Below are 14,342 nucleotides of genomic sequence, written 5' to 3'. Positions count from 1 at the left end.
ATGTTTTCATCACCATAGGGGATGTCCATAGGCACGTTACCTAGGTGCATCCCCCTTACAAATTCATGAATTACAGTCCAAAAAAGAAACTGTCCATATGAGACCGCCCATGGATAATTCTGGATAATCACTTAAAGGGGGTTTCCAGCTTTGTGCACTTTTTAAATGTGAAGCCCGGTCTGCTATACCTGTGAAGAAACCATACTCACTGGCTCCCCGCTGCCTTGCTCTTTCTGTAAACGTCCGAATGGACAGGGTCACATGTGCCGCGGCAGCCAATGACGTGTTAATAACTGACCCAGCAGCGACTTGCTGCTTGGGGACAGGTCCCCGTTGAGGCCCAGTCTTTGGCTGCGGAGGGACTTGTGACCCTGTCCGTCTGGAAATTACCAGGAAGGGACTGGAGGACCACTGAAGGGAGTCCAGGAGCCGGAGCGGAGCGGATGAATATGATTTTTTTCAACACTTACACGTGGCGGGCTTCGAATAAAAAAAAAAAAGCTGGAAAACCCCTTTAAGGCCATGGCAGAAATCGGAGGAGTGTGCTGCTGTGTGCACAGGGGCGAATCCTCTGCGTTTCCGTCTACTTGCGGACACCCCATTTACATGCATGGGATGCGGACTGTCAAGAAGGAATAGCAAATAAGTGTCTAATCTGTGGGGGTCCAGATGCTAGGACCCCTACCATTGACGAGAGTGGGGGTCCCGTGTCCCCCTTATGAATGGGGCAGTTCAGCACACGCCGCGCCGCTTGTCTATCTCTATAGAACTGCCGAATGCAGCACGCCATTCATCCGGGGGGGGGGGATACAGGACCCCCGATTCTCATTCTCGGGGTCCCAATGGTTGGACCACTACTGATCAGACACTCATTAGACTTGGCACAACACGTGTAACACTTGGCACCACACGTGTTACGAGGCCAGATAGGACAGCACGGCCGCGTATGCCAAGCGATCCCGTGAAGACTGGAACGTAATAATGTAAGGTGTGAATGGCGGCCATATCATTGCAAACAATAGCGCTGCCCCCATAGATACGCTGACAACTAGTCACAGGGAACAATGGAGGGGCCGCTGACCGGCTGGCACGGTCGCCAGGCATGTCTCTGGTGTGTATGGTCCAGGGGGGCTAGGAAAACCAGGATGCTGTTACCATGGTAACCAGACATCATGGCAGACAGTCCTGGGTGTACAAAGCTGCAGCCTAGGACCCTGACCCTCAGCTGTCCGTCATCCACCCTACCTGACAGGGAAGTATGGAGGAGGGTACTGTCCTTCAGCACCTGGGCAGCTCCGATCTCCCGCACCGAAGACATAAAACATTACGGCTCTATGCGCTCCGCCATGTCACCGTGCGCTCCCAGGCAGCCGACATCCTAGTAGTGCAGCTCGTATCGCGACAGGTGAGCAGCCGTGCGACCTCCGTGTTTACAAACTTACCCCCCTAGAAGGGTTGAACCTTGCTCAAGGCCAAATCCCACCAGCTCCCTGTCAGGTTATCGCGATATCTCGCTTTGACAGCAGGGCGGGTGGGAGTTTGATCTCTGCCTGCTGCTGTCAGGGGTAGAGCCAGCAAAGGGGATTACGTCATCGAATCAGAGACTGGCTTGCCAGGAGTGGTAATGGCGGCGCTACATCGAGGGGTGGGCGGAGCCACGGGCCGGATGTCTTTGCCTTTCTGGGCTTTTGTTTCCTGTATGAGCCGCTTGATTTGCGCGCATGCGCCTTCGGTCCCATGTTGGTTTCCTGTAGTAGTTGGGGGGTGACGTGGCCTGGTGTCATTATTATTGTATCAGTATTTGCAGTCACAATAAACGTTATATAGACTGAAGAAATGTATCAGGGAGAGCATTGTGAAAGCCCCACTGAGTGCTCTGAGCATGCTTCCCAAGGACAATGGGGGAGATTTAGCCAAACTGGCTGAGTTTCCCATAGCAACCGGATTCCAGCTTTTATTTTCCAAAGGAGCTCTGAAAAATAAAAGGTGGAATTTGATTGGTTGCTATGGGCAACTAAGCCAGTTCTGCTTTACACTGGTTCTGGATAAATTGCCCCCAATGCCCCATCGTAACCTTTTGGCTAGTGTTGAGCGAACTTGTGTTTTAAGTTCGGCGTCTAAAGATCGGGTTATTGAAGAATTGCGTTATGGAGTCTAAATTCCGTTATGGTCCATAACGCAATTCTTCGATAACCCGAACTTTAGGCGCCAAACTCAAGTTCGCTCAACACTACTTTTGGCCACTTGTTTGACCCTTTCACTGTCAGGCATTTCAGGACAGTTTCCAAACTTTGGGAGTGCACATGCCCACATACTGATTTTTGAGTACCCCATACCAAGCACTGTACACTCATTGGTGCCTTCATACAGATTTGTTAAAAAAAGAATAATACAAATTCATATTTGTGGCTTAAAGGGGTTCTCTGGTCATTTCTTCTAATCCAGATGTTTTACATAGTACTTACCCGTCACTCGCTACGCCATCTCTTTCGCCCTAAGTCCACACCGGATGCGGCCACTTCTTTTCCTGTTCAATACTATGCAGCTAAACAGTTAAAGAAGCGGCTACATCCGGTTGGGACCTGGGCAGAGGAGATGGGGGCATTGGTGGAGCGCAGGATGGGTAAGTACTATGTAAAACATCTTAAAGGGGTTATCCAAAGGGTAAAACATGCCCCCCCCCCCTTCCCAATGACCGAGCCTCTCCTATAGATTATACTTACCCCGCTCCCCGGCACCCGCGTCACTCCTGATCCCCGCACGGCCACCGCTGCATCTCCCCATCGCACAGATTAAAACATTCGTCACAGGTTATTGACAACTGTAGATTAGAAGGACCTGAATAGACAACCCCTTTAAGAGTTTTTCCAAGATTCTGATATTGTTGGCCAGTTACCTGTGCCTAGGCCATGTGACCAATAAATGTGATGTCACTGGCCCAGGAAGAGGCCGCTGGCTCACCGAAGCGCCACAGTGTCTTTGTTTTTTGTTTTTTAAACATCTTTATTGAGATATTCACAAATTACAAGAAGCTTACTACATTCCAGTAAGACAAAATGTACAATGTTACAAGAAGTTTGATGTTGCATTACATAACCACAACATAACCGTCAAATAAAACTTTATACCACATCTAAGTAAGAGCTAAAAGACTATTCGTGAGAACTGGATGACCTTTAGTAGGGACTAAAATACTTTCTTGCGTTTTTACATTGCCATATTCTGACCCCCATAACTACTGAGCTGTGTGGGGGCTCATTGTTTGCGGCACGATCTGTAGTTTTTATTGATACCATTTTGGTGTGTGTGACTTTTTGATCAAATTTTTTGGGTGATGAAAAAATTGCGAACTTGACGGCATCTAAAGGCTTAAATACCTGCGATCGGCATTATTGCCAGTCGCAGACATGACCTGCGGGCCTCTGCTGTTTGAAACAGCAGAGAACTGTCAGCTATAGCGTCTACTGCACGTGCGATCGCAGACTTTTAACCCTTCAGATGCCGTTGTCCGGTGAGGATCGGGGGAGCCGGACGTAGTGTGCGGCAGCCACTGTACTCAGGAGTGGTACAGGTAGGGTGGATGTCATGGAGGAAAAAATTCTCATGATGGCGCCAAACTGCTAGCGGATATAATAACTCTATGGTAAAGTCATATGTCAATAGGTGCCCCTTACCAATAAATAATAAGATAATCAGTATTCGGTGACCATATGGTAGAACTGTCTACCATCCGGTTCTGTTGTCCGATCTATAGCAGCATACATAAAAGCAATATAAAGTGCTTTAAAAACATAAAAGACAGGTGGAATACACCACACTCACTTCACCAGGGAGGGGTGCTGTGGGATAAAGCTCAAGACACCCACAACAGCTTCCTCCCTCGCCTGGCTCGCTCGTAGGGTTACTGGAATATACGGCAGTCCAACGCTCTGAACTTCTGGTATAGTCCTTTAATAAGATCAGTCAGGTATAGCTCAACGCGTTTCGTGGATAACAAACCCCTTCCTCAGGAGCAAGGTTTAGTAAAGATATTACCGAATAAAAAATATTTTGGGAATATTAATATTCTGTTAATATCTTTACTGAACCTTGCTCCTGAGGAAGGGGTTTGTTATCCCCAAAACGCGTTGAGATACACTCACCTAGAGAATTATTAGAAACACCTGTTCTATTTCTCATTAATGCAATTATCTAGTCAACCAATCACATGGCAGTTGCTTCAATGCATTTAGGGGGGTGGTCCTGGTCAAGACAATCTCCTGAACTCCAAACTGAATGTCAGAATGGGAAAGAAAGGTGATTTAAGCAATTTTGAGCGTGGCATGGTTGTTGGTGCCAGACGGGCCCCTCTGAGTATTTCACAATCTGCTCAGTTACTGGGATTTTCACGCACAACCATTTCTAGGGTTTACAAAGAATGGTGTGAAAAGGGAAAAACATCCAGTATGCGGCAGTCCTGTGGGCGAAAATGCCTTGTGGATGCTAGAGGTCAGAGGAGAATGGGCCGACTGATTCAAGCTGATAGAAGAGCAACGTTGACTGAAATAACCACTCGTTACAACCGAGGTATGCAGCAAAGCATTTGTGAAGCCACAACACGCACAACCTTGAGGCGGATGGGCTACAACAGCAGAAGACCCCACCGGGTACCACTCATCTCCACTACAAATAGGAAAAAGAGGCTACAATTTGCACGAGCTCACCAAAATTGGACTGTTGAAGACTGGAAAAATGTTGCCTGGTCTGATGAGTCTCCATTTCTGTTGAGACATTCAAATGGTAGAGTCCGAATTTGGCGTAAACAGAATGAGAACATGTATCCATCATGCCTTGTTATCACTGTGCAGGCTGGTGGTGTAATGGTGTGGGGGATGTTTTCTGGGCACACTTTAGGCCCCTTAGTGCCAATTGGGCATCGTTTAAATGCCACGGGCTACCTGAGCATTGTTTCTGACCATGTCTATCCCTTCATGACCACCATGTACCCATCCTCTGATGGCTACTTCCAGCAGGATAATGCACCATGTCACAAAGCTCGAATCATTTCAAATTGGTTTCTTGAACATGACAATGAGTTCACTGTACTAAAATGGCCCCCACAGTCACCAGATCTCAACCCAATAGAGCATCTTTGGGATGTGGTAGAACGGGAGCTTCGTGCCCTGGATGTGCATCCCTCAAATCTCCATCAACTGCAAGATGCTATCCTATCAATATGGGCCAACATTTCTAAAGAATGCTATCAGCACCTTGTGGAATCTATGCCACGTAGAATTAAGGCAGTTCTGAAGGCAAAAGGGGGTCCAACACCGTATTAGTATGGTGTTCCTAATAATTCTTTAGATGAGTGTATACCTGACTGATCTTATTAAAGGACTATACCAGAAGTTCAGAGCGTTGGACTGCCGTATATTCCAGTAACCCTACGAGCGAGCCAGGCGAGGGAGGAAGCTGTTGTGGGTGTCTTGAGCTTTATCCCACAGCAGCCCTCCCTGGTGAAGTGAGTGTGGTGTATTCCACCTGTCTTTTATGTTTTTAAAGCACTTTATATTGCTTTTATGTATGCTACTATAGATCGGACAACAGAACCGGATGGTAGATAGTTCTACCATATGGTCACCGAATACTGATTATCCTATTATTTATTGGTAAGGGGCACATATGACATAACCATAGAGTTATTATATCCGCTAGCAGTTTGGCGCCATTAGGTGAATTTTTTCCTCCATTTCTTCTATTCTATTGTCACTATATAGCGTTTCTGCTTATAGTTTATCACCTTCGGCTGCCTTACTCTTTTTCGGCTTCTATTCTTTTATTATATGCCCTACTATAGGACATGTTTTCTTATTTTTAATACATTTGGTCTCTATATCCACTCTGGCCTTTACCCTTGGCGCCCTGCGTCTATATCCTATATTTCCCTCCATAGGAGTACAGGATTAGCCCTCTTCCTTTTTTTTTCCTAAACCCGACAGGTAGGGTGGCCAGACGTTCGGTTTTAAGCTGGACAGTCCGGTTTTCTGACTCCCTGTCCCCCGTCTGGCGCAGGGCCTGAATGGACGCAGGGATGTCCTCCTTTTCAGTAGCTCATGCTCAGACAGCAGCATTGTCTAATTTTGTGGTATGTATAATTATTGATCACGTTTTATTAAATTTGGGGGGGAGGTGATGTGACCAAAAAAACAGCAAATCAGCCATGTTAGTTTTTTTCTGCTACGCTGTTCATCATACGGGAAAAACACTTAATAGTTCAGGCATATTGGACACGGTGATACTAATGATCTTTAGTTTTTATTGCTTTTTAATTTAAAATAGGAAAAGGGGACGATTTGAATTTTTATGTTCTTTTTATTAATGTTTTTTATTAATGTTTTCTAAAACATTTTTTAGATTAATTTTTAGTCCCCTTAGGGGAATTTAAAATGTGATCATCTGATAGCTTCTCCCATTGACTGCAATGATTTACTTTTGTAGCTTATGGGAGTGGAAAAGGGAGTCCTTTACCAGGTAAATCACTAGTTTCCTATGGCAGGGCTCGATATATTATTTTTTTAAACAAATTTTATTAAGGGAAGAGGCTTGAATAAATCTTGACAGTACAATTGCTGCAATTACATAGGTATGAAGACTACATAGCTTGTCAATAATTAACATTGTTTACCCCCCCCCCCCCCCCCCAGTCTTAATTAAACTAACAAACATTCTGCTCGGAACAAAAACTTTGCATATTCCATGAACCTAGACAGAATTGGCGAAGTTTGCATCTGTCATGTACTCTTCTACTTCGTGTTAGTGTGGAATGATTATTTCCTTGGCAAACGGCCTAGCGCTCCCTTCAATTGTTCTTTCAAGTACCATTGTGTGAGTGTGAAGGGTTTCATTGTATTTTCTATTTCAGAATCAGACAGAATTTGTGTCATAAAATCCCGCCATCTTTTCAAAAACTTGCCCCTCTTTCCTTCTTTACTTCTCTCCGCTTCCCTACGTTCCAACGCCAATAAACCTTTCAGGTTTAATAAAATGTTGTCTCTAGAGGGAACCGAGGGTTGCAGCCAAAGTTGCAGTATGTTTCTTTTGGTTACCATACAGATTGCATGGAAAAGAGCTGGCAACCTTCGTTCCGTGCAGACCCCATCCTTTGTCTCCTCCCAATAATGGAATAGGTATATCATAGGTTTTTGTGGGAATATAAGGTTTCAGATATCTTTGATTATCCGAGCTACTTGTTCCCACAAACAATAATTTTAGGGGCAAGTCCACAGACTTTGATATAGATCCGTGTAGTAGTGTAAGGCAATTTGGGCAGCTGGTGAGTCTGTTAGGTCTGCTGGGGGCAGATGGCAGATTGAAAGCATATATGGCAGTATGCATTAGTCTAAAATGTGTGTCCCTCCACGTTTCATTTGATATAGACTTCCTCAAAGCCCACCAACCTTTTAGAATCTTATCCCCAGCCTCTCCATCTTCTAGTATCTGAGCCCAAGACCGAAAAGCCTGCTGCGGCAACCCATTTCCCAATCTCTCCCGTAATTGGGAATATAAGAGAGAAATTAATTGGGGACCTGTCCCTCTCATCAGTATCCTGTTAAAGTCATTTTTAATTGTCTCTTCAGAAACATCTAATAATCTGTCGGTCAGGAATTTCTTGATTTGTGCGTATTGCATGGTTTGGAAAGGGCCTAGCTGATATGTGTCCCTAACTTCCTGGCATGTTCGCCATCTATTTTCAGTTTCATGCATCATTTGCTGGGCTGTCGCTATCCCCTTTCGTCTCCATTCTTTAAACAGAACACTATTCCTGCCCTGCTCAAATTCTGGGTGTCCCCATAAAGGTAAATGTTTTGACATTCTATGACATAAGTGAAAGTTTTTCCTAAGAGCTTTCCAAATTGCCCAGGTGTGTCAAAATAATATGGAGTTTGGCAGGTGAATTGGTAGATTCTTCAGATTCGTGTGTAATAAGGTACAAAGGTCCCAGGGGGAACAGAGGTTACTCTCTAACACATAGTCTGAATGAAAACGAGTGTGTCTTATCCAGTCTATAATATGCCTGAGCAAACACGCTTGATTATATATTCGTATATTAGGTATGTTCATTCATCATGCTTCAGGGCTCGATATTAACTTCACTATGGCAGACCTTAAAAGGCTCTCGGCTGCCATAGCAACCAAACAGCTTCTGCGATCTTGTCACGAGAGAGCCATTCGGTCACCAGGAGGGCAGTGCTCCCGGTAATTGACCACTCAGATGCTGTGGTCACAATTGACAATTGTGGCTTGGATTGTGCAAGATTTATCACTGCAACTTAAAGGGGTTATGTCACTTCACACATTGGTGGCATATCCCAGTGATGGTGAACCTTATAGAGACTGAGTGCCCAAACTGCGACCCAAAACCCACTTATTTATCTAAAAATGCCAACACGGCAATGTAACCTGAATACTACATTCCCATATAGTATATCTTCCATGTACTTTATCATTTAGCTATAATAGCCTGCCTACATTCAGTGCACTGCCTGCGCTGTTCATAGTGCGCCCTGTGCTGATGAATGGCAGGAAAAGTCTAAGGCATAATGGTGCACCATAGACTTTTTCCAGGGTGTGTGACCCCAGAGAGGACTCTGAGTGCCGCCTCTGGTACCCGTGCCATAGGTTCACCACCACCGCCCTAGGATATGCCATTAATGTCAGATAGGTGGGGATCCCACAACAATGTGGCACCTGCATCTTTCTCTACAACAGGGCCCCCAAATTGAACGAGAGCGTCTCGCTCAAGTGTGGCCACTGTTCCATTCACTTTCGTGGGACTGACTGAAATAGCAGAGCCAGCGGTCAGTTATTTTCAGAACTCCCACAGAAATGAATGCGCTCTCAGAGAGCGGAGAGCGCTCTCGTTCTATAGATGCGGGTGCCAGATAGAGGTGCCACCAATGTCTGAGGTGAGACAACTCCAGGAGGGTAGGGGGTGACTCAAAAATGTAATGTTAGGTTTAACTTCTTGGGGACACATGACGTACCGGTACCTCATGATGTACTGGTACTTAAGGACACATGACATACGTACGTACGGTACGTCATGTGTAGTTCCGATCACCGCCGCGCAAGGTGCCTGGTGAAATCATTGAGCAGGCACCCTGGGACAATGCGCGGGGGGCGTCCCCCTGGATGCGCGGGGGGTGGCCCGCCGGATGTTCTCGGCCGAGGAGGCATACACCCAGCTTGCCTCCGACTCAGAGAGCCCCAGTGAGGACGAGGATGACCCCACTTTCCTTTTGTCATCCGCGTCCTCCTCATCATCTAGCAATGATGATGAGCCCCCAAGGCGGCGGAGACGCCGGCAGGCGGAGCAAGTGGACCGCCATGCTAGGGACTCTGTGGCCCACACTAGTACAAGAAGCTCTGGGGCTTGTACTAGTTTTCCAGCCCTACCGGTGAGCATTTTGAGCCTGCGATTCCTGATTTTGTTGGCCAACCAGGAATCCAGATTGCCACAGTGGGCTTCACTGAATATGACTATTTTAGTTTTTTTTTTTTCAGTGACCACTTTGTGAACCTGATGGTGAAGCAAACGAACGTGTTCGCCCAACAGTTCATTGCTCAACACCCGGGCTCCTTTTTAGCTAGGGCGGGTGGCTGGACTCCGGTCAGTGCAGCCGAGATGAGGACGTTTTGGGGCCTCATGCTGCACATGGGCCTAGTCAAAAAAACAATGTCAGGCATTACTGGAGTGGGGATGTCCTCTACCAGACCCCACTTTACAGTACAGCCATGACACGTACCCGGTTTGAGGCCATCCGGAAATGCCTGCATTATGCAGATAATGTAGCATGTGCCCCCCCAAAGTGATCCTGCCTATGACCGCCTGTACAAAATCAGGCCGATCATCGATCACTTTGGGGCCAAATTTTTGGAGGCCTATGTACCTGGAAGGGAGGTCGCGGTTGATGAGTCTCTCATTGCGTTCAAGGGGAGACTCATTTTCTGCCAGTATGTTCCCTCTAAGCGGGCGAGGTATGGCGTGAAGCTGTACAAACTTTGTGATAGTACCTCAAGGTACACTTACAAGTTTCGTGTGTACGAGGGGCGAGATTCCCGTATTCAACCCCCAGAATGTCCCCCCACTCTGGGTGTTAGCGGGAAACTTGTGTGGGACCTTATGCACCCACTGCTAGATAAGGGTTACCACCTGTACGTGGATAACTTTTATACTAGCATCCCCTTGTTCCAGTCCCTCACCGCCAGATCCACGTCCGCTTGTGGGACCGTGCAGAAAAATCTACGTGGCCTCCTTACCCAGTGGAAACCTGTTGCTGGTCAGATATAAGGACAAGATGGATGTCCTTGTACTGTCCACAATTCACGGTAACGGCATCACCCCTGTCCCTGTGTGAGGTACCGTGGCAACGGTCCTCAAGCCCGATTGTATCGTCGACTACAATCGGTATATGGGAGGAGTTAATCTCTCTGATCAAGTCCTCAAGCCAGATAATGCCATGCGCAAAACCCGGGCATTGTACAAAAAAGTTGCGGTCTACTTGGTACAGGTTGCCTTGTACAACTCTTTTGTGCTGTCCCGGAGCGCTGACAACACAGGGAAATTCCTCCAAATCTATGAGGCAGTCCTGAAGGCCCTGATCTTTTCTGACCGGGAACTGGAGGCGCCCGGATCGTCCCTGGTCAACACTTTCCAGGTGTGGTCCCCCATACTGGAAAGAAGGGACGGACCCAAAAAAGGTGCAGAGTGTTTCACAGGAGGGGGATACGGAAGGACACCACCACTCAGTGTGACACGTGCCCCGATCATCTGGGTCTCTGCATTATTGGTTGCTTCAGGGAGTACCACACTTCCATGGAGTACTAAATTTATAATCCCCTTCCCCAATTTTAATTCCATTTAGCCACTGACAATCGAAAAAAAAAACTATGGTTCTCAGACTTGAGACACTAACTCAAAAAAAAAAAAAAAAAAAAAAAAAAAAAGAAGTAGATATATTAGGTATCGCCGCGTCCGTAAGAATCTGCTCTATAAAAATACCCCATGACCTAACCCCTCAGATGAACACGGTAAAAAAAAAATATATAAAAACGGTGCAAAAATAGAAATTCTGAAATTTCATCTCCATTTGCCATAAACTGTTGAGGAACACCTAAAGGGTTAATAATATAGTTTGTAAAATCCGTTTTCATTACCTTAAGGGGTGTAGTTTCTTAGATGGGGTCACTTTTATAGAGTTTCTACTCTAGGGGTGCATCAGGGGTTCTTCAAATGGGACATGGTGCCAAAAAAAATGCCATCAAAATCTGCCTTCCAGAAACCATACGGCGTTCCTTTCCTTCTGCGCCCTGCCGTTTGGTCATACAGCAGTTTACGACCACATATTTGGTGTTTCTGTAAACTGCAGAATCAGGGTAATAAATATTAAGTTTTGTTTGGCTGTTAACCCTTGCTTTGCTACTGGATAAAAACTGTTTAAAATGGAAAATTGGCCAAAAAATAGCTGTTTTGGGAGTTTTTATTTTATTTTTTTGACCGTGTTCATCTGAGGGGTTAGGTCATGCAGTATTTTTATAGAGCAGATTCTTACGGATGTGGCGATTACCTAATATGTCTACTTTTTATTTATTTAGGTTTTACACTATATTATACTTTTATAAACAAAAAAAATAAACATTTTAGTATCTCCATAGTCTAAGAGTCAGTCTTTATTTTGTTTTTAGCTGATTATCTTAGGTAGAGGGCTCATTTTTTGTGGGATGAGAGGACGGTTTTATTGGCACTATTTTGTGGGGGGGGGGGGGGGCATATGACTTTTTGATCGCTTGCCATTACACTATTTGTGATGTAAGGTGACAAAAAAATAAATTTTTTTGGTAACCTTGCCTCACAAAAATGTAATATAGAGCAACCAAAAATCATATGTACCCGAAAAATAGGCCCAACAAAACTGCCACCTTATCCCGTAATTTCCAAAATGGGGTCACTTTCATGGAGTTTCTACTCTTGGGGTGCATCAGGGGTTCTTCAAATGGGACATGGTGTAAATAAACCAGTCCAGCAAAATCTTCCTTCCAAAAACCACACGGCACACCTTTCCCTCTACGCCCTACCGTGTGCCCGTACAGTAGTTTACCTCCACATATGGGGTGTTTCTGCAAACTAAAGAATCGGGGCAATAAATGTAGAGTTTTGTTCGGCTGTTAACCCTTGCTTTGTTACTGGAAAAAATGGATTAAAATGGAAAATTAGCCAAAAAATTTAAATTCTGAAATTTTATCTCCATTTGCCATTAACTCCTGTGGAACACCTAAAGGGTTAACGACTTTTTAAAATCAGTTTTGAATACCTTGAGGGTGTAGTTTCTAGAATGGGGTCATTTTTGGGTGGTTTCTATTATGTAAGCCTCACAAAGTGACTTCAGACCTTTACTGATCCTTAAAAAGTGGGTTTTTGAAACTTTCTGAAAAATTTCAAGATTTGCTTCTAAACTTCTAAGCCTTGTAATGTCCCCAAAAATTAAAATGTCATTCCCAAAATGATCCAAACATAAAGTAGACATATGGGGAATGTAAAATAATAACTATTTTGGAGGTATTACTATTATAAAAGTAGAGAAATAGAAATTTGCAAATTTTTCAAAATTTTTGGTAAATTTGGTATTTTTTAATAAATAGAAAATGCTTTTTTTTGACATACCAGTGTCATGAAGTACAATATGTGACGAAAAAACAATCTCAGAATGGCCTGGATAAGTAAAAGCATTTTAAAGTTATTCACACATAAAGTGACACTGGTCAGATTTGCAAAAAAATGGCCTGGTCCTTAAGGTGAAAATGAGTCCGGTCCCTAAGGGGTTAAAGATGCACCAAATTTAGCAAACATGCAACATGATAAATTTGAGACCAGGTACACCAACACAGACAGAAGCAAGACTGACTTCATATATAACCTTTATAATAGATACCCCCCCATTGTATTTTTTGCAAAAAAAAATTATTCAATAGCCAGGTCTACACTCTTCAGTGCTTTCTGCTGTTGTACTGGTTTTGGTTGCTGCTTTATACTAGGACACGATTAATTGAGAGGCCCTACTGACTACTCATTTACCTCAGTAAGATTTCACTGGGATAATAACACGTCCAGTGGGTTCCTCTTGGATTCAGATAAATGTTCTGTGATATCCAGGTCACCTGCATCATTTACTGCACATCATGGGCACTCCGCTCGCGCTGCCCGTAAAAGGAATTAGCATTTTCCCCCAGCAAATAACCTATAAACCAGACCCTATGGTTACCCTTACATTCACTCTCTGAAATTAACATCTACTACTTTTCCTAGTACCACCCGTGTTGTACAGTGCTAGATAGCCTTCTAGGTTAAACTGTATGGAGTAGCATTTTCTGCAGAAAGGACTAATATTATAAAAAGTTGCTCAAATTGAACAAACATTTTTAAGTGAGGGGTCTTGTTGAGTGGACACGCACTATGGAAACCATGGCAAAAAAAAACTGTATAGTACTTTAGTTTTCTGTATGGGTTTGCCAAATGACTTTTTTTTTTTTTAAGGATGTCTGACAGCAGTTTTGACGATGCTAAACTGCTGACAACAGTAGGTAGGGGGTAGGGAGAGCAGGACAAATATAGCTTTTGTTGAGCATTTATTATCAGGAGTAGTGTGAATATGAAGTTTTATTCTTAAAGCTTTTACTCCAGCAAATGCTTCACTGTGAAGTGTCCTGTTTTCTGCATTGAGCTCTGAGTGACAGCTATAGCATCCAACCAGGAGACCACTACATTTGTTACTCAGAGAGAGAGGGAGGGCTGTGAAACAGCTCAATGCAGAGACGAGAGTGCACTTGACAGTAAAGCACCACCTCATGGGAACTTCCTGGAACAAAATCTGGCAGAATTAAATTTCATATTCATACTACTCCTGATGAGAACATTTCCACAAAAAGTACCATATTTTTCGCTTTATAAGATGCACCTGATAAGACGCTCCTAGGTTTTAGAGGAGGAAAAATATATTTTGAACCAAAAGGTGCTAAAATATATAATAAAATATTTTACACTGTTATGGGGGGATCTACGGATGACACACTGTTATGAGGATGTTTGGGAGATCTTTGGATGATGCACTGTTATGTGACTATAACCCCCTCATCCTTTAGAATACACCCATTTACTGCAGTACAATGATGTATTTTTGAAGATGAGGGTGGTTATAGTCACATTTAATATCAGCACTGTCCAGGGACTATAATGTAATTGGACTGTTTATATAAAAATGACTAACCCCCCTCATTCTTAAGAATGCACTCATGTACTGCAGTATATG

At 44.3% G+C, this 14,342-nt stretch overlaps 1 protein-coding gene across 3 annotated transcripts in view; it reads right to left on the bottom strand.

Annotated features, from left to right (window-relative positions):
- Positions 1–1,559, bottom strand: part of ATF2 (activating transcription factor 2) — a 96,119-nt gene extending 94,560 nt beyond the window's left edge. For 2 of the 3 annotated variants that reach the window (XM_040439626.1, XM_040439628.1), the window contains exon 1: positions 1,246–1,559. The gene's annotated coding sequence lies outside the window, so the exon portion shown is untranslated. The remainder of the gene's footprint in view (positions 1–1,245) is intronic. The other variant, XM_040439627.1, reaches the window with a different exon arrangement.
- Between the last annotated feature and the right edge of the window lie 12,783 nt (positions 1,560–14,342).

The sequence above is a fragment of the Bufo bufo genome, chromosome 7 (assembly GCF_905171765.1).
Source record: "Bufo bufo chromosome 7, aBufBuf1.1, whole genome shotgun sequence".
NCBI classification, from domain to species: domain Eukaryota; kingdom Metazoa; phylum Chordata; class Amphibia; order Anura; family Bufonidae; genus Bufo; species Bufo bufo.
Note: the sequence above shows the minus strand (reverse complement) of the source record. Positions and strands in the feature narration are given on the sequence as shown.